This window comes from Acomys minous (assembly GCF_964271855.1).
Source record: "Acomys minous genome assembly, chromosome: 15".
Classification (NCBI taxonomy): Eukaryota; Metazoa; Chordata; class Mammalia; order Rodentia; family Muridae; genus Acomys; species Acomys minous.
The window spans coordinates 47,666,379-47,685,753 of NC_140497.1; the positions used below are offsets into that span (position 1 = coordinate 47,666,379).

The 19,375-nt window shown below is 44.7% G+C and overlaps 1 protein-coding gene across 6 annotated transcripts in view; it reads right to left on the reverse strand.

The window, feature by feature from the left end:
• PALLD (palladin, cytoskeletal associated protein) overlaps window positions 1-19,375 on the reverse strand; it is a 400,257-nt gene that overhangs the window by 62,836 nt on the left and 318,046 nt on the right. The window lies entirely within an intron of this gene.

The following is a 19,375-nucleotide window of genomic DNA, read 5'->3' on the forward strand; positions in this document are numbered from 1 at the left end:
ACGGACAAGAGCATTCTAGAGACAAGCTGGGGCCAGGTCTACACATTGAATGCATTTTAGTGTAGCTCTTTCTAGACTTTATTCTGGTCACCTATAAATATTACTCATATGAGATTTTTTTTAAGGGAGGACGAGGTGAGTTTCTTTTTATTCATGGAAAACATCAGCAATTTCCCCGTCAGAAATAATAATAATAAAAAAATGACAGCGTGAGATGCTCTCAAATGTTGCCGTGCCACTTCTCTTACAGTCATGTCCCCGGGTATGTATGACTCTTTTTATCTACCAAAGCAGGCGCCTCTGGTTTCCCTAGATGCCTAAATATCCGCCAATTTTCTAGACCGCCAATCAATTTTCTAGACCGCCAGAGCCAACTTCACATTTCTCTGCAAAGCTTCATGGTGAGCGATTAATATCACCCAAACCAACTGAGGCGAAGGAGAGCTACTTCCTGCCCAGAGCCTACAATCCGGTGAGCTCAGCACGCAGGCTCCTACAAAACATCCTGTGGGAAGGGGGAACAGCGATCGATCGGCACTTAATTACCTAAAGGCCCGCAAAACACAACATATCTATTATCATGGCCCAAGGCAAAGCTTAATAAGTATTGCGAAAGAACTCAAACACAAAAGACCAGAGAACGAGTGTGAGCTCTCATAAAAACTACACCCTTCTCACCACTTATTTAACACTGGCCTTTCTTGCCCATCTCTCTTCAGAGAACTTAGACTAAGGATGGTCCTACTTCATACTGGTCCCACCTAGGCTCAGTGCTAAGAATTCTAGCTGTCCGTTCCCAGCACCACCTGGGCGACTGAACCATCCTCCATTTGTATTAGTCAGAGGCCCTCGGAGGGCAGAAGAGATGCTGTGGCCTTAACCTTTCTGTGCCTCCAGCCCTCCTGCACCTCTTAACCACGGAAGAAGCCACTCCACTGTCACCCAAGCTCTGTGAGAAAACTGGCACAGGCTTCAGAGGACCTGGTGTTTGAGAGCCCTCTCCTTCTATGTCCCTCACGGTGAGCTATCGCCTCATTTTCCAGGAAGCCTTAGCACATTTCCAAGAGAACTGAAGTGTCAGGCTGGCTAGGCATTATTTTGTTTACTAGACGACGGCTACTTGTTAGTTGTTACTGATGTCAGCTGCGTGCTTGTCAGATGTAGGTAAAAGGAACCTCTTTTCTGAGCCTCTTTTTTTTTTTATGGATTTTAATTAAGTCGTTCACTAAAATGCTGTGGTGAAATTTTCAATAGTAACAAATTTGTGGTGAAGAATAAAATAAACAACCTTCAAGAGTCTGGACAATTGGCACATCACCTTACCAACTGCCTTTAGTTTTTGCCTCTTTTTTCCCCCACGTTACATATGTAGGTCCCTTCCTATTTATTATGGGGGGGGGGGGAGAGAGAGAGAGAGAGAGAGAGAGAGAGAGAGAGGGGGAGGGAGGGAGGGAGGGAGAGAGAGAGGTGCACTCTGTAGTCAGACCATGGCTCCACAGTCATTAAACAAAGGCAGGTACAATACACAGGCTTCAGACATCCAGGCAAGGACGGGTGAGTCCAGTGCGACCGAGGCAGAGGGAGACACAGTAGGGAACGGACACTGCACCTGATGAAAACTGTCTGACCTATACCTCACAGAAGCTGTCACCCTGTGCCTCGGTGACATGTCGGCCACATTCATTCACCCAGCAAAATGTCCTCATCTGCCAGATGCACAGGGTCTGAGGCCCCTCATGTTGAGCAGGAGTCAGAAGTACCTACTTCTCACAATACCTTGCTGCTCCCAAGGCAGACCCAGGAGACATACTTTACAAAATGACGAGAAATTACAACATAGGCAATTATGTATTTGAGAAAAGGGGATGGGCTTTCCCAGCAGTGGCCTGGGCTTTCCCAAGCTTTTCAAATATGCTGGGAATGTGAAGGACTGCCATCTTTCGTGGACCTTTGAAAAGGGTTTTAGGAGGGTAGGCCCAGACATATGCTTAAACCACTTGAGATTCAAGGTTCCTCTCGGAAGTCTTGGCTTAGGTTTTTTTTTTTTTTTTTTTAAGTGGGAGTAGGAGTGGAGAGGGGACATTTGTTCCCTCCTTCCAGGATCTGGGTTGCAGAAGACAGGCCTCTTAGGATGTGGGAGACAAGCTCAACCCACATTCAGGGTCTGTCTGATTACTTAACTCTCAGAAACCAGGCAAAGTATGTCTCCTGGCTTTATAGTCAGACACAGCCTGGCCTGTTTGTCATCAAACCTTTTGTTTCTTGGTATTCTTCAGGAATGAGGGAGTATCGTGGGGGGATTTATTGCTTAGAAAAAAAAAAAGCCAAGTCAATTGAACAACAAGTTAGAAGTTGATGTGTTGTATTCTATGACATCAGACTTTGGGGAACTCAGGAGCAACTACCAACTGTAGGTAAGAAAACAGCACAGGACCCTTTTCACCTTCTTAATGTGGGTGGCACGGGAGTAAGGAGAGGGAGTGGGGAAGAGAAAAGTGTCGGCTTTACATCCGGCGTCTCACTGGATCAGCTGCATGTCTGAATCTCAGTATTTCCAGACCACTGCTCAAGCTTCTGTGTCCTCTTTAAGGCCAGGCACAGAGTAACTACTAATGAGGTTGCTGACAATAGTTGAGGCCATATGTGTTAAAATATCAGACTGGAGCGGGGTGTGGTGGCGCATGCCTTTAATCTCAGCACTGCGGGGGGGGGGGGGGGGGGGAGAGTGGGGGAGGGGAGGGAGGGCAGAGGCAGGCAGGCGGATCACCGTGAGTTCGAGGCCAGCCTGGTCTACAAAGTGAGTTCCAGGACAGCCAGGGATACACAAAGAAACCCTGTCTCTCTGAGGGATATATATCTATATCTATATATCTATCTGAATATCTATCTGAATTTGGATGACTTTCACTATTGATAAAATATATTGATAAAATATTTGCACTAAGTTTGGTTTGTACTAGAAATGGTCTCAAGATGTCAGACTCTATAGAAAAATCAATTCAGACTTTTTAAAACACACAACTACGTTTTGTCTGGTTCCGTCAACAAACACAGTTACTACAGGAAATCCCACGTGTTGAGTGGGGGGGGGGTGATGGTGCACTGGGTAAAGTGCTTGTTATACAAGCATGAGGCCCTCACTTTGGCTGCTCAGCACCCAGGCAAAAAGCTGGGAGTAGCAGCCTGTACTTTAATCTCAGCACTGGGAGATGGAGACCGGAGAATCCAGGGGAATCGCTGGGCCAGTGAGTCTAGTCAATTATAAATCTCTAGTTTCAGTGAGAGAGCTGTCTCAAAAATACGGGAGAAAGTGAGAGGAAGAAACAAAAGGCCAACCTCTGCCCTCTACGGACCTTCACGTGTATACACAGACCACTCATGAACGCACGCACGCACGCACGCACGTACCCACGCACAGGTGAAATTGCCACATGCCAAGATATGTACTCTTTTCCTTTTCCCCTTTTTGTTCCACAACTGAGCCAGCCAGAGCATTTTACGGAGGACCTTATGCAGCTCATGTGGAGACGATGGAGAAAATCAGATCTGGCGGCTTTGAGAAGCAGATAGCGAACCCCCCCCCCCCACCAAGCACCCCACACAAGCCTGAATCTGAAAGCTGGCGCTTATACAATGGGCACGCAGCGGTCTGGAGCCCGTCACAGCTCAGTTCTCCAAGGGGGCAGGTTCTTATCTCTTCCTCTGATGCTATCACTTGCCAAGGAAAGCTCAGACAAAAGTCAACTGTTGCACCCAGTTGGAATGTAACTGTGTTCAGGAATGTCCCAACGGAGCAGAGCCTCCTTTATGTTCAGATGGGAGGCACCCTCTTGATAAAGACCGAGTCAGTATATTTTGCCTGAATGGAAAACTTTCTCACACCCTCCAGGAGGAGCTGCCAAATAACGCCTTCCTAATTCTATTAGCAGCGCTTAGCGCTCTCCCCGCACATTTTAGGGAACACTCACTCGTGTCCTCTTGAACCTACAAACTATAGAAAGTTGCAGAGACAATTGGGTGCCTTGAATTATTGATTTCTTTCTGAAATAAGAGCTCTCAGCAGCTTTTGATGCTGGTGGGGTATGAAAACAAGTCCACCCAGATAGCCGAGTCTGCTCTTCACTTGAAAAAGGACTACCATTTCATAATCAGTTGGTACGAAAATACGTCTTGCTTGTCTAAGCCTTTCCTTTCTACTATTTAAGGGATAGATTCAAAGTGCGTTCCAGACTCAAGGCCTAAATTCTGCCCGTGCTTGGATGCAGAATTCCAGCTAGCATAATTCTAGGGGTGACAGCCAATCAAACTGTGACTTTTTGCTTTTGGTATTTTTTCTTTTCTCCTTTCACTTTCAGAATGTCCTCACGTTTTCCTCAGATGTGGCTGGAGAGCTGAGCTGTGCCTAAACTTGTGTGCCGTTTTTGCTTGGCTGTAAGGCACTGAGTGCATCATAGCTCTTGACGGTAGCCCTGGTTTCCAGCTGTTGACGACCCGGACCGGTGTGCTTGGTCCCGGCAGCTTCTCTATGGTTCTCGACGGCCTCAAGAACCTGCCCTAATAGCAAGCTGAGTAGCAGGCTCCTTGTGCAGAAATGAGTTCAGAGACTGTGGACTTCTTAGGTTTACTCTTCAAGGAGGGTGGGGAGAATCCACCGCATCCTTGGTCACTTCCCAAGGGCTCACTCTACAGCAGCCTCTTGTTCCTCTGCACTAAGTTTCTTTGTTAGTGAAATGAATATTTTGGCTAAATTCTAGCTCTAAGATCCTTAGGCTTAGGCAAAGTAAACAATGACCCTGAGCAAGATGTGGCAGCTCAGCCTTTAATTCTAGCACTCAGGAAGCAGAGGCAGGTGGATCTCTGTGACTCCTCTACCACCAGCAAGATCTACATGGCAAGTTCCAGGCCAGCCATGGTTACATAGCGAGACAAACAAAAAAAGAACCGTCTGAATCACCCTGACTGGGAAGCGTAGGGTTAAACTAAGTGCTGTTAGTTAAATGCCTCAATAGTCCTGGGACTTAGTTTCTTGCTGACATTTTTCCTTTAAAAATAAAAGATTTATATCTCAATGGTTATCCCATCCCTTGTATCCTCCCATTCTTCCCTCCCTCCCATTTTCCCCTTATTCCCCTCCCCTATGACTGATAATAAAGGAGAATAAATAAATAAATAAATAAATAAATAAATAAATAAAATAAAATAAAATAAAATAAAATAAAGTTGGGAAATAAGAAATTAAAAAAAATAAAAATAAAAGATTTATTTGTGTGTGTGTATGTGCTCATGCGTGTGCATGCGGGCGCGAGTGCGTGGGTCATGTGTAGATGCCAGGTATACAGGCGCCCATGGGAGATCAGGACAATAGATCCTCTGGTGCTGGAGTTATGAGTGCAGTTGTGAGCGACTCTGTGGGTGCTGGGAACCAGCCGAGTGCTCTCTGGAAAAGCAGCAAACACTCAAATCCGCTGAAGCATCTTTCTAATTTCCCTTCCTGATATTTTTTTCAACATGAATAAATGAAACACTCAGCGTTGTTGGAAATTCAAATACAAAACTGAAAACTGTTTCCTAGACGATCCAGTCCTCACACAATCCCACTCCTCAGGGAAAACAATATTTTGGGGCTTCCCACCCCCCCACCCCCCGCCCCGAAATTTTGTATCACAAATATAAGTGCATGAAACACATGTGCTTTTAAGTTTGGGTTTTATTTATTCACAAAAACTGGGTCAAGCCGGGTGTGGTGGCACACACCTGTAATCCCGGTACTCAGGAGGCAGAGATGGGCAGATCACTGTGAGTTCGAAGCCAGCCTGGTCTACAAGGTGAGTCCATGACAGCCAAGGCTACACAGAGAAGCCCTGTCTCAAAAACCAAAACTAAAACAAAAACAGAAACAAATAAGCAAACAAAAAAGCAAAAAAACCCAAACCAAAATCAACCAACCAAACAAAACCTGGGTCAAGCTTATTCCATTTTCCTGTGAGATTTTAATCTCTCAGATAGGTGTGTTCTTTGCAGTGCTCACTAATATAGTGTGGCAAAGAAGCACTAATATAGTGTATACAGTGATACAATGATACACTGATATATATATATATATATATATATATATATATATATATATATATATATATATATATATATTTGAGCTTTCTGTGGGGGGAAAAAAGTAAAAATGAAACCCTCAGTAAAAGGTCACATGAATTTAAAATTTTACTGTGTAAGTCCAAGTTTCTGTAGAGACATGGTACACACTACATTTTTATCTGAAAAGGGAAGAGGAAAAAGGACGATTTTCCCTTCCAGCTCATTTCCAACTGAGTTTTCAACCAGGTTTAAGCCAGGTGCGGTAGTGTGAGCCGACAGCACCAAAGGCAGGAGGGCTGCGTGAGCCTAGGAGCCCAGGGAAAAACTAAAAACCAGAATGCGAGATAAAGTACTTTAAGCACTCCATTTATGTGGCGTTTCCATTCTTCAGCAAATATTAAAACTTTTTTTTAGCCTTAATATGGTCAAAAATTAGAAAGTAGAGGCAGGCAGCTCTGTCTGAGTTGGAGGACAGCCTACTCTAGATAGAGACTTTCAGGATAGCCAGTGCTACATCGAGAGACTGTGTCTCAAAAAAAAAAAATTAAATCATCATTTTTTTCTTGATACTATTTCTGAACGTAAATGAAGAATACATACTGCTTATTTTCAGTATGGATAAGAAATGGATGTACTGGATGCCAATGAACGTAAGACACAGGTGTCCTGAATGCCAGTGCCCACAATGACGATAAGAAGTCTTTCCACCACAGCAGGCTTTTTAAGGTCACCTCTAAGGGGTGAGATGCCAGATGCCCCATGGATTGCCCACCAGAATTACCAGTTGGGCAGTGGACATATTCTCCGTCACATACAAGGTGCCTAAGATATATATAAGGCAACCGAAAAAGAAAGAAAGAAAGAAAGAAAGAAAGAAAGAAAGAAAGAAAGAAAAAGAACCCATGCTTTCCTCACAATGGGACTCTTGGGTGATCACAAGTTGCTGGTTTTGGCGCTGATGACTTGTGTTTATAACAATCACAAGATGCCTGAGCTGCTTAAATTACATTACCAAAGGACACAGCTGGCTCTTAATTTTCCATGTCATAAAAGCCAACCAGAGAGAATGGTAGGTAAACTAGAGCCTTGACCTTTCTGTGTTAGGTGCATTTGTACAATAGCCCCAGTGTGCCTTCTGTCCTAAGACTTGTCTCTAAGGACGGAGATGGTGTGCACTGTGTAGTGGGTAGAAGATGGAACAAATGTGCAAGCTTATAATGAAATATACACAAGACAGTGAAGTTTGTTGGTGAGGGAAATAAAAGAAGGATTATGCCAGTTATTGTCTCGAGGGGAGATGGACAGTTTTGAGAGGATGGACCATAAAAATGAGGACTTTTTATTTTTTGGTTGAGGTACACTGGTTTGTGGTGGGGACTGGTTTGGACTCTGTGTGTGTGTGTGTATGTGTGTGTGTGTGTGTGTGTGTGTGTGCACGCGCAATTTTTGAAGTCCTTTAAACTCATCCTAACCTGTCCAACAGGACATCAGAGTTATGAACAAGCTGGAAGATGCTAGGAAGAGTGAGAAGACCCACACGCCCTTGTTAAAGCATCCAGTGAGTCTGCTCATGAAATAAGCAGGAAATAGTTTTACCAGTTTCTACTCTGTCTTTCTATGGGGGCGGAAACTCTCATTTTTATGGTCCCACCACACTTCCCTTATCTCTGGGTCCTCTTCTGCTGCCCCAGGCAATTGGCTTTCTTGCTTCACCCAGTTTCAACCTTCTACCAAATTTCACTGTGGTTGGCTCTCAACTCTCTCCTGCAGCCTCTGGACCCCGAGGCTGAAGCCTTGGTTGGCAGGTAGTCACTTCCTTCCGCCCTTCCATTAGAGGCCCAGTCAGTCCCTTACTCATGCAGGTACATATGCGCTGATCACGAAAGCACAGGATACGCGCCTGCCAGTCAACCCCAGCCACTGCATCTGTTCCCTAGCTTTGTAAAGCACTGCAGACATCTGAGCATGTCACACCGTCGTGTTCCAAGATTGGGAACTCATCCTCACCTTGTAAGCAGTTGGCAGGGAAGAGGCGCCATGGGCTGGTCACAGTAGTGTAATTTCCTGCTGCATATTTTTTTTTCAATTTAAGTCTTAGATACTGTGACAAACAAACAAACAAACAAACAAATAAGCCCAGAAACCACAGGCTCTTGCTCACTGAGGGCACATGGATTTCAAAAGACTGGGATTTAGACTGAGGTACTTTAATATCTGTGAGCCCACTTTTCTCCTTTAAGCGCACACGTATCTATTTAAACAGGCTAAACAAACATTTCACAGGACTGTATAACATTAACTGAGCGTACGTACATAACACAGAAGTTAGAGCATTGTTAGTATCTAAGGGATAAAGAGAGCAAAACTTTTGACTTGAGTGGACAAAGATGAAAGTGCAGGCTTGATTTCGGGGCCTATTCAATCAGGATGCTTCGTTATTTAATCTTAGTTTAAACACAACAGAACAAAGCAAAAAACACACACAAAAAAAAACCCCACAAAAAACAAAAACAACAACAACAACAACAAAAAACTGTGCAGGCTCTGTCCCGATTCTGTGATTTGCACAGCTCACATGCTGCTTCACGGTGAGTGATAATTCACAGTATGCTGTGTGTGTGTGTGACAGAAGCATCCTTTGGAACAGCAAGGGCAGGAGGCCACACTCCACACATCTCTTAAGACAGAGACACGGCCACTCCTTGTAGCTCTTCACAAGGCTTCTTGAAAAATAGGCTAAAGAGAGGTAACATGAAGAAGGCACCGGGCTTTGGCGAGGTGTGGTTACATTTGGCAGGGAAGTGTAATTTCCGCCAGATTGTTTCCAGCCCAGGAAATGGCTCAGGTGGCTTGGCATGGGTAAGGTGCTGCCAGGTTTTCCTGCTTGGGCATGCTGCTCTTAGATGACTTCATTTGACAGAATTCCTTACTCTGCTTGCCCTAAAGAAGCCTCTGCAGTCAGTTAGCCCCCGCCCAACACCTCAGGTGATCCAAGGAGCCTAATATGGGAGCCCTCACATTCATGCGATGAACCTCGCTGCTGATTAAGATAGCAAACGCATTTCTTAAAGCCAAAACCACCACACAATGGCGGGACTTTTGGAATAAGGAGGAGGCCCAGGTCCCTGGTCTTGTGTGAGCAGCGTTGCCAGGCCTTGTGTGAGCAGTGTCACCAGGCCTCTGAAATCTGCTCATCCTGAGATCTAACAGCTATTTGACTGAGATCGAGGGAAACTGAGTGTGAATTTTACACACTTAAAAAAAAAAAAGTCAAGTTTCCCTAACCCAAACTAAACAGTGGAGAGGAATGCCTAGGCAGGTGGTTTTATGAACCTGCGTTTATGAAATAGTTTTTGTTTTGCAGAGCAAACTTTTTCCTGCGACCTTGGCTCAGAGACCCTTCATTCCCTGACCATACCACACTTCGTGAGTTGTAGTAGGTCCCCAAATAGACTGTCTCCTGTTGGAAAATCAGTCTCTTAAGGGGAATAGGGTGAACCGAGGGAGGGAGGAACGGGAGGATACGAGTAAGGGGATAACAACTGAGATGTAATCTGAATAAATAAATTAAATTAAAAAAAAAAAAAAAAGAAAATCAGTCTCTTTGTGGTATTTTGTGACCCACTAGTTGGCCAGCCTTTGTGCATTTGAAAAATCCTTTTGGGGTGTTGGGTGCAAAACTACCCTAACCCTGCTTTCCAGCTACTTAGGTCAGGTGACATGGTAATGCTTCCACAGCGTTTGGCTGCTATGGTACATATTCAACTACACATCTGTCGGGACCACCTCTGTCTCATCCTTTGCGGGGTGGTAACAGGCCCTTGTAGGGTTTGAGAAGCTTTCGTTTCTAATATAGCTTTGCCGATGATGTGCAGGCTTATAATTGGAGCAAGAACGCGGTGTACACTGAAGTCTGGGATCTGTATTAATTACTCCAAGACTAGAAAATCAAATCCCACAGAATCATCAACTTCTTAAAGGTTTTAACCTCAAACTCCCTGGGAGCACGAGTTGCTGGAAGGAGATCAGAGGCGAAACAGGCTGGGAATGCCCTCGCCGCGCTCTGCTCATCCCTTTTGATTTTAAGAGAAGAAGCAAAGACCCAGAGGCCATCTGGGGAGTCTGGGAAAGAAAGAAACGGCTGTGGGTGACTTAGCTAGGACTTACTACTCTCTGTCTATCGGCACAGGGTAAGGCTGCTTGAAACCACTTCCTCAGCTAGTTCAGAAAATACGGTGTAGGCTGCAAGCTATTTATTGCCCTGTGTTTAAACCTCGCTGCACTGTTAGCTTGAGACGTGCAGACCGAGATACAGATCCCTGAGAACCCGAGGAAAATACCAGGCATCCCTATACAGTGCCAGAAGGTGACCCAGATGTTTAGATTCTGTGTGTTTTTTTTAAATAAGGCTTTATTTAACCTTTAACCAGACTGCTGAGTGCTACCAAGTCATCAGTACCTTCCTAATTTGTGATGTTACCAAGTCGTCGGAACCTTCCTAATGCATAATTTTAGTTGATGCCGGCCACCAGCGAGAGTAAAATTATGTTTTTTTTCATGAGCACTGACAAAGGGCTGCTGTATTTAAAACCACCCCTAAAGCCCAGAGAATGAGAGGGTGAGCGCTCTTCAAAGTGAGGAGATTCTCACAGAAGGAATGTCCTTTAAAGAGGAGGCCAACTGTAGCGACAGACTTCCTTTCAAGATCTACTTTATCCTGCTCTGTTAATCCCTCAAATGGCTGACAATATACAAGTTATCATGCTTTTTAATTGCTTTGCTTGAGTCAGGCATGGTGGCGCATGCCTTTAATGCCAGCACTTGGGAGGCAGAGGCAGGCAGATCTTGTGAGTTCGAGGCCAGCCTGGTCTACAAGTGAATCCAGGATCAGCCAGGCTACACAGAGAGACTCTGTCTCGAAAAACCAAAAATAAATAAATAAATTGCTTTGCTTACTTAACACACAGTAAAAGAGTAATGGTGAATGGCACAGGATATGAAACGATCCATTGACCGTGTACTTTGAAATGTCTCCTAACTACAAATTGAAGAAGAACATGGCAATAAAATAAAAAAAAAAGAAGAAGAATACAGCAATAAAATAAAAAAACAGGAGCCACCACGATACTGGTCAAATATTTAAAAACTCTAAAGTGAATCTCTCTTTCATTTCCAGATTTGTATTTGGTTTTATAAGTATACAAAAGTTAAAAAAAAAATCAAACACTACTTAGAGGAAAACCCGAGCTCCACGATTGGTTGTAGAAGCCACATCCAACTTCCCTGGGAGCTACAGGTACTACAGAGCACCACAGGACAGATACTGTGACCAGGCAGGGACTGCTACTCAGTGGCCTGACACCTCCTCCCGCCACTACTGACTGTTCTAGTTCTTTCTCTGCTGTCCCAGGGCAGGTGACCAAGTTACAGAAAGTACTGCTGAGTGGACTGACCTCTAACCCAATCCGGTCCCCCGCTTCAGAATGTCTGTCCCAAGAAGAACGCTGCTCTCGGGACTTTGGACACCAAGCATTTAGCCTTCATAACCTCCCTGAGCTTGTAATGGATGCTCTCTCTTTGACTTTAATAAGATTGGACTCCGAGCTAAACATCCTGGAAAATCCTGCCATTGCTCTTGGTGAACACTTAACACCATCAGGCATCTTGGAGGGTACCTAGTGATCAGGAAAGCAAGGCACATCGTAGGCTGTGGAGTTCCAAGTCTTATCATAAATATAGGAGAATCATTATTTAATTTTTAAAAATCTGTATAGCAGAGATAAAAGGTAGCCCCCCTACTCAGAAGTGGCGAATCCCCCAGTGTTTTTTAAGTGGATGAGAACGTGGCCTTCATGTATAGTACATACAGAACTGGGTGTTGTGCATCTCAAACTTTATATTCTTCCGATGAGTCTAAATTTAGGTTTTGGAAAAAAAATAATTTTTAAGCGGGGGGTTACTTTAATTTTAAATTTTGAGTATGTGTGGGTCTCTGTGTGAATGTGTGTCATGTGAGTACAGATGTCCATGGACATTGGCTCCCTGGAACTCAAGTTACAGTTGAGCTGTGAGCCACCCAATGTGAGTGCTGGGTATTCAACTCAGGTCATCCGCAAGGGCAGCATGTACTCATAAATGCTGAGCCATCTCTTCAGCCCCTTAAAGATCACGTTAATACTAAGTAACAAATATCTTTTAAAAGTGAGTCATCAAGACATTCAGTTTTGTGTGCCGAGGCAAAGAATAAGGCCTGGTAAGGAGGGTCTGGAAACTTCATACATCGAGTGGTTTCAGAGAGAATGAACCACATGCTACTGGATGGTTCCGGAAAGGGAGAAGATGAACTGATACAAAAACGGTGTCATTCTCTGTGTTTGCAAACTGACAACGTCTGCTGGTTGTATATTAAGAGGGGCCAAGGAATGCACGGGTTTGGATCTCAGCCCTGTTATCCCTGGATGCTTTCTCTGCCTTTCAGAGGGATTTGCAAATCTTTATATATACCCCCTCTCTCCTGCAAACAAAATCTTCCCCTCGGAAAAGCAAAGTCCTTATGCACTGTCCTTGACTATCTTGTAGCCACTTTCCTGGACAGATTTACAGTTCCTGGGGGTGAACAGTGTGTTCTTAGGAACAGTCTGTGTTACATAACAAAGTGGTGTGGTGTGAGAGAAGCACTGTGTGCATGTGGATTCATTTGGCCTCTTAATAGGAACCAAAAATAAATCTTCTGTAAAACCCGCATGCCACCTTCCATACAAATCCATCCATTTTTAGTTATGAAGACAAGTAGAAAATGAGGCCTTACCAAGAAAAACCACAGCTTTTCCTCTAACTCCAGCTTTAAAGTAATTCGTCCGTGGTTTGACTGGAATATGCTTTCCTTCAGTCTTTCGTTCCTGGCCAGATTTTGTGGACTATTGGCCAGCTTAATAAATCCGTGAGGCTGGCTTCACTTGACTTCCCAACAAATTTGATATACTTCTGATGAGTCTAAATTTAGGTTTTGGGGGGGGGGGAATCATTTTTAAAGGATTACTTCGTTTTAAAACTATGAGTATGGCTGCGCATGTGTACATGAATGCGTGTGCGTATGTGCATGCATTCTATGGAGGCCGGAAGTCTTTCTCAGGCACTCTTTACCAGGAACGTGCCTAATCAGTCAGGCTAGCAGCAGCGAGCCCCAGGGATCTGCCTGTCTCTGTCTTCCCACTGCTGCTACTACAGGTGCTGGGGACCCAAATTTGGATCTCTGTACTTGTGTGGCAGGCATGGTACTGACTGAGCCTTTCCCTTAGCCCACATTTTAACTATCTGGACATTCCAGCTAAGTTGAGATAACCTGGTATCTGTTTCCTGGCTGAGTCTAACAAGCCCCCTTGGTTTCCTGCTTTCCCAGCTGACTGTGTGTGCTGCGCTGCACTGGCTAACAAGTGGATTCCAATGGAAGGCGTCTTTGCTGACCTTAACAAAGGCACAGAAGGAAAGGACGGGGTTCGATTTAAGCAGCGCACGTCAGAACACAAAACAAGATGACAAAGAGAATTCTCTCCCAGTAGCTGGCTATAGTGTTTCTCATGGAGTCTCAGCTACTTGTGCCAGAAAGATCATCGGAGTACAGGAGTCTGAGGCCAGACTGAACAAAGTAAGACCCTGTCTAAAAAAATAAATAAATAAACGAACGAAAAGAATTCTCTCAATACTCAGCCAGAGGGAGATGGGGCTGAGTTAATGAAATAGCTAGCGACAGAACATCTTGCTGCCCAAGTTGTTATAGGGACAAAATGAATCTTAAGAAACACTTAAAAAAGGACAATGAAACAAAAAGAAAAGAAAGACATGTTTCGGACTTTCAGCTGGGATCTCACTGTGTAGTCCTGTCTGGTCTGGAACTCACTATGCAGACCAGGCTGGTCTAGAACTCAGATATTTCATATGGCCATCACTGACAATACTGAACATATGTTAACTGCAGCACTCCACAAGAAGCAAGTGGCACATACAGACAAGAAATAGAGTTCCTCTCCTCAAGAGGGAGGCAGAGTTCTGAGCTCCAATTTATCACAGACATTAAGAGAAAGACTTTGAACTTGGGATGACCCCGGCTGCACATTTCACCACTTCAAGGCAGGCTTCCTCTCTCCCAGGTGACTGCTACCCATCTCTTGTCTCATTCTGTCCCCTCCCCTCCCTCCCCAACCCACTCCCAGCTGAAATGAGTTCTTCATTTCACAAAGAAAGCAGAAACAGTCAGAGAGAACTCCCACAGGCTCCCGCCCCAACTCCTACAGTTCCTAAGCCACTGCCTTAGGACTCAGCCTTCTGTCCAGCCCCAGAGAACTTCCTTCGCCCTTTCGGTTAAGGCTAACTCCAACCCACTGCTGAACACAGGGGCCCCACCTTCTCTGGAATGTCCCTCCAGCAACTGTCTCCATCTCTCCTGACCTTTGGACAGACAAAGGTCAAGTCCTTTGGGAGTTGTTTTTTGGGTACTTCCTGGGAGGACGGGCCATGATTGATGAGGACAGCGGGTCATCAGACACCGAGTGGCACAAAACAAAATGGTTCGCAGCAAGAAGCAACCCCGTGCGTGCTCTGGACTCTCTTGGCTCAGAACCACGAGGAGGTCTATGTTTTCTGTCTCCCAGAATCCCACCCCAGACTGACATTCCTTAGCCTCCTCCACAGCTCTGCTTCTCCTGCAGTGAGCAGGTCCAGCTGAAGCATAAGGTGTTTATGGTTTGTCACTCACCCCTGGAATTTAAGCTCCAAGAAGGACAGGGAGTTTTGCATATGTAGACCGTTGCTTTATTCTTACAGTGCCTGGGGGGGGGGGCACAGAACTTACTCAATATTATTTGTTGATTTACTAAGGCCCAGTGCTGCCCTTTCTGCTTTGTATGACTTTGGGGAAAATGACTAACCCGCTCCGAGTCTCCCGTTCATCATTTCTGAGATGTGAGTGCTCAAAGTACAGAGCACACTGGATGACTATGGGGACTAATGACATGAAGGAGTAAATAGTTCAGCACATTTTCTGGTAGAAAGTGTTCAATAAATGATCCATGTTTTATATATATATATATAAATATATATATATACATATATATTTATATATATATATACACACATATATATCATATATATTTGTTCCAATTTAGTTGTTCATACATCTTCATATTCAAATTGGCACTAGTTTAGGAATATAGCAGATTGATAAGGGGAGGAAGCAGAAGAAGAGAGTGAGGGTGAGCAGAAAGAAGCACTTATGTATTGTCTTTCCTTCTATTGGTCCAGATCCCACTTAAAACCAAATCCCAGTCTAAAAACTACTAAACATGCAACTAACCCATGTTAAAGCCTCAGCTTGGCTCCTACTGCAAACCTCTTGTTTACCAAGGAAAATAGTGCAAGTCAGTAGGTAGGTAGCTCACGAGGCTAAGCCATCCCAACCAGGCGATGGGTGACTAGCCTTCCCTTCTCCACCACTGCAGGCCTCTTCTCTTCTCTTTCCTTCTGTTGCTACAAAGCCAGCTTCAGCAGGATCCCCCTTCCCCACAGCTCCAGGAATCCAGGGTGGAGCGTCTGTTAGCAAAAGAGGAGGCTGAAAGAAGAATCCATCTCTGTACTTTACATTTCCTCTTGGATTAAATGGAAAAAGAAAAGGAAGGTCCCCTCTGTCATTGTTACTAGGACTAAAAACCCTAAAGTGTTCAAGTTGGATAGAGTGCATCCCCGCCCCCAATAACAACTGGTCCTACAGTACTATTAATAATGAATGCAGCCTAACCTCAGCAGCATTGCTGGGCTGGCCTGGGAACCTAGCCACTGTATGCAATGTAGCTCAGCCATTTTAAGGCCTGGCAGCTCTTCATTTAGTTTGTGTGAGTGTCAGTGTGATATGGTCATATGCTTGTATTGTAGGTATACGTAGTAGAGCTTAGAGGTTTGTGCCCCTCCGTCTCTCTGTCTCTCGGGGGGGGGGGGGGCAGAGACAATTCAGTTCTCAGGTGTTGTTCTTCAAGTGGGATCCACTCTTTTCTTCTTCTTCTTCTTCTTCTTCTTCTTCTTCTTCTTCTTCTTCTTCTTCTTCTTCTTCTTCTTCTTCTTCTTCTACAATCTCTCTCACTTGAACTTGTCCAGTATGATGAACTTCCTAGTCTCTGCATCCTCAGCTCTGGGGTCACAAATGTGGGTTCTTTCAGGACAAGCACTTCATCAACTGACCCACCTCCCCAGCCTAGCGATCATTTTTTTGTTTTGTTTTGTTTTTCAACAAGCATTAGTTTTTCTCTCTCTCTTCCTGGCGAAACTCCAGGGTTTATTCCTTTTACTTGGTTTTGAGTGTCTTCTTATGAGAGTCTATTTTTAACACATCTTTCTTTAAAAAAGAAAAAGAAGAGGAAGAAAAGGAGGAGGAGGAAGAGGAGGAGGAGGAGGAGGAGGAGGAGGAGGAGGAAGAAGAAGAAGAAGAAGAAGAAGAAGAAGAAGAAGAAGAAGAAGAAGAAGAAGAAGAAGAAGCAAGGTTTCTGCCAACAGAAGCCAGAAAAATGGTCACTGCTCAATTCTTCTGGCTGACGCACCTTGTCTGCCAATGGCAGTCTTTCCCTCAGGAGGAAACGATTTCCAGCCTATAAGCCAGTGTGCTTCCAACAGTCTCTGTGCTGCTGTGAAAATCACCAGTTTCAACCTGCCATTGCGGCGACGATGCTGAGGCGGTTAGGCTGAAATGCACTGAGCAGGGAGCCTCGGCCTGACGTTAGCTAACCACCCTTCAGTTTCACTTTGCTTCCTTGTAGTCATGATCCAAAATATACAAGCACCGAGCTGCTCACGTACCTGGAATGGCTCGTGTTACCCATGGTGGTTGACCCTAAAGCCTGTAACCAACAAGTCAGCTGAGTAGGGACAGGATATGTCCTAAAGAGTCCACGAGGGGGCTGGGCGTGGTAGCACATGCTCGAAGATCACAGTGAGTTCGAGGCCAGCCTGGTCTGCAAAGTGAGTCCAGGACAGCCAAGGCTACACAGAGAAACCCTGTCTCAAAAAACCAAAAGAGTCCATGCAGTGGTTGGCAGACTGCCCTAGAGCGCTTCTCCCTTCCTGATACTTCTAGTCTTTATTAGTCAGTCTGTCCCCACGCCTTCTCTGCAGCAAAGTCCCATTGCTTTCTATCTACTTAATCTCTATGGGTGAAACTATGCCTAGTTCTTTAGCCTGTGACATACACATATGAATTTATTCCCTGGAAGCTGCAAGAGAGAAGGGACTTACAGAGGTACACTTTCAAAAGAGCATTTAATGCTCTTATAACTAGCATTATTTTTTTTCTTAAATTAAAAAAAAAAGTGAAGTGTGTTTTTAGTGGCTTTCTCCACTGTTTATCTGAAGATGAAGGAGTGCTTGGCAAGATACTAAATGGCACATAATTTGAGAAATGCAGCAAACTTTGGTCACCCAATATTTACATGACCCTTTGAAATAAGTGCTGAAAAAGTCCAATAAATTTTGATACAAATTTCCTGATGTAAATAGACACCACAAAGAAGTGACAATGTTCTACACAGCTTAACAGTTTGTGATGACATTGAAAGAAATTTAGAGAGAGCAAGGATTAATTCTTTGGATAATCAATAATTGTTGGGTGTCATCCCTAATAACTTTGATACTTTGAGCGGGACGGACTCTGATAATTTTTAGGAAATTCTTTCTGTAAGTAGCCAGTGGTTTATTGCAGTCTGGGGAAGACACTATATTGAGGTGGGTGGGATGGGAGACTCTACAACCTTGAAAAGTGGCAATACACCCAAGAAGCAAAGTTCTTAAGACACCAGGTTTGGGCCTAAGAAGACAACACCATGAATATTTGAAACTCACCCCCAATACAGTATAGTAAAGGGCCACTGTTTTGATTCTGCCATGTTTAAAGCGCTAAAGACCAACTGGGAACTGTATGAAGAGCCCCTGAGGCATTCTGCAGCAAGCTCAGGGTTCCTCTAAGTGGGGCGTCTATCCATTGTCTAAGACAATGACGCTCTTACCAGGGCAGATGGGGCAGGTAGCAGGTGAGCCAGTGTCCCACGCCAGCGATCAGAATGTCATGGCTTTCAACAATCATAGAGAATAAAGCTACATTATTCCACCCACTCACCCAGGCTCTTCCCTCAGCATCTCAAGCTTTCCCAGAGCCAAAGAAAAAGAAATGATTAGGATGCTAGCACGTTTTATTACCAGATGGCTAACCCTCTCTACTCCTTGTACTAAAGACAACAATACACATTATAATTATATACGTATCTATAAATATGCTGTGGATCATCACATAGGAATTAATTGCAAATCTGTTTTCTACCTCCTTTTGTAGGCTTATATTTGCCTTAGGGTGACTGGTCATTTTTCTGCCTCTCTAACTTAAAATCTTACAGTGACCCAGAAGCTCAGAGTACATTTATTTCATACCTTCTTCTAATACCAACCAAACACTAACAGCCTATGGAAATTTTTTTTTCAAACTGCTGTCATTAAATCCAACCCTTCAAATCTTGAAGAGCAGAAGACTTTCGGTAGGAGAGAAGAAAAGGTCTGGAGGAGGATACACTGGTCTGCTGGTATTCCACAGAAGGAACCCAGCACCTGGACACAGCTGTATACTTATCTCCCAAGACGATAGTTCAGGAGAAATCTAGAAAGCATCCGCATGGCCAGATGGTGGGACCAGTCTCTCATCTGGAAGGGACACTTCTTCAGGAAAGTGTCGCTGCTTACTAGGCCTGCCTGATGCTCTTTCTACCTTTCTCAAATTTATCTGTAGCTTCATATTAGACCTGGAGGACAGGGGGCGCACTCCAGCTGTAAGCAGACCCCAGTGTCTGAGGAATATACACCAGAGATTCTCCAAAAGACCAGTCAGTGGGCTTGGCTTGTCCAGGCCTGCAACAACTACAAGATCCAGCTGAGCGGCGCAGAAAGATGAGTTTGTCAAAAGAGACCTAACCCCGTTTTAGTCAGTTGCCAGAAATAGAGGGAAAAGCCCCAATCCTGGAGCTAAACTCGGTGTGACTGAACTGCCTTCTGGACAACTCACCAGTGCACACAGAGCCACAGTAGTGTGAAATAGGGCAAAGGGCGGGGAAGCCAATCCCCACCCGCTTTGGCGGCCCTCCTCAGGATCTAGAGGGCCAGGTTTCGGAGCACATCATCCTAGAGGAGAGGACTCTGGACAGTGCGCAGAATCTGGCGCAGCTAACCTAACAAAGCGTGGGTAGGGAGACCACAGAGGGGGAGC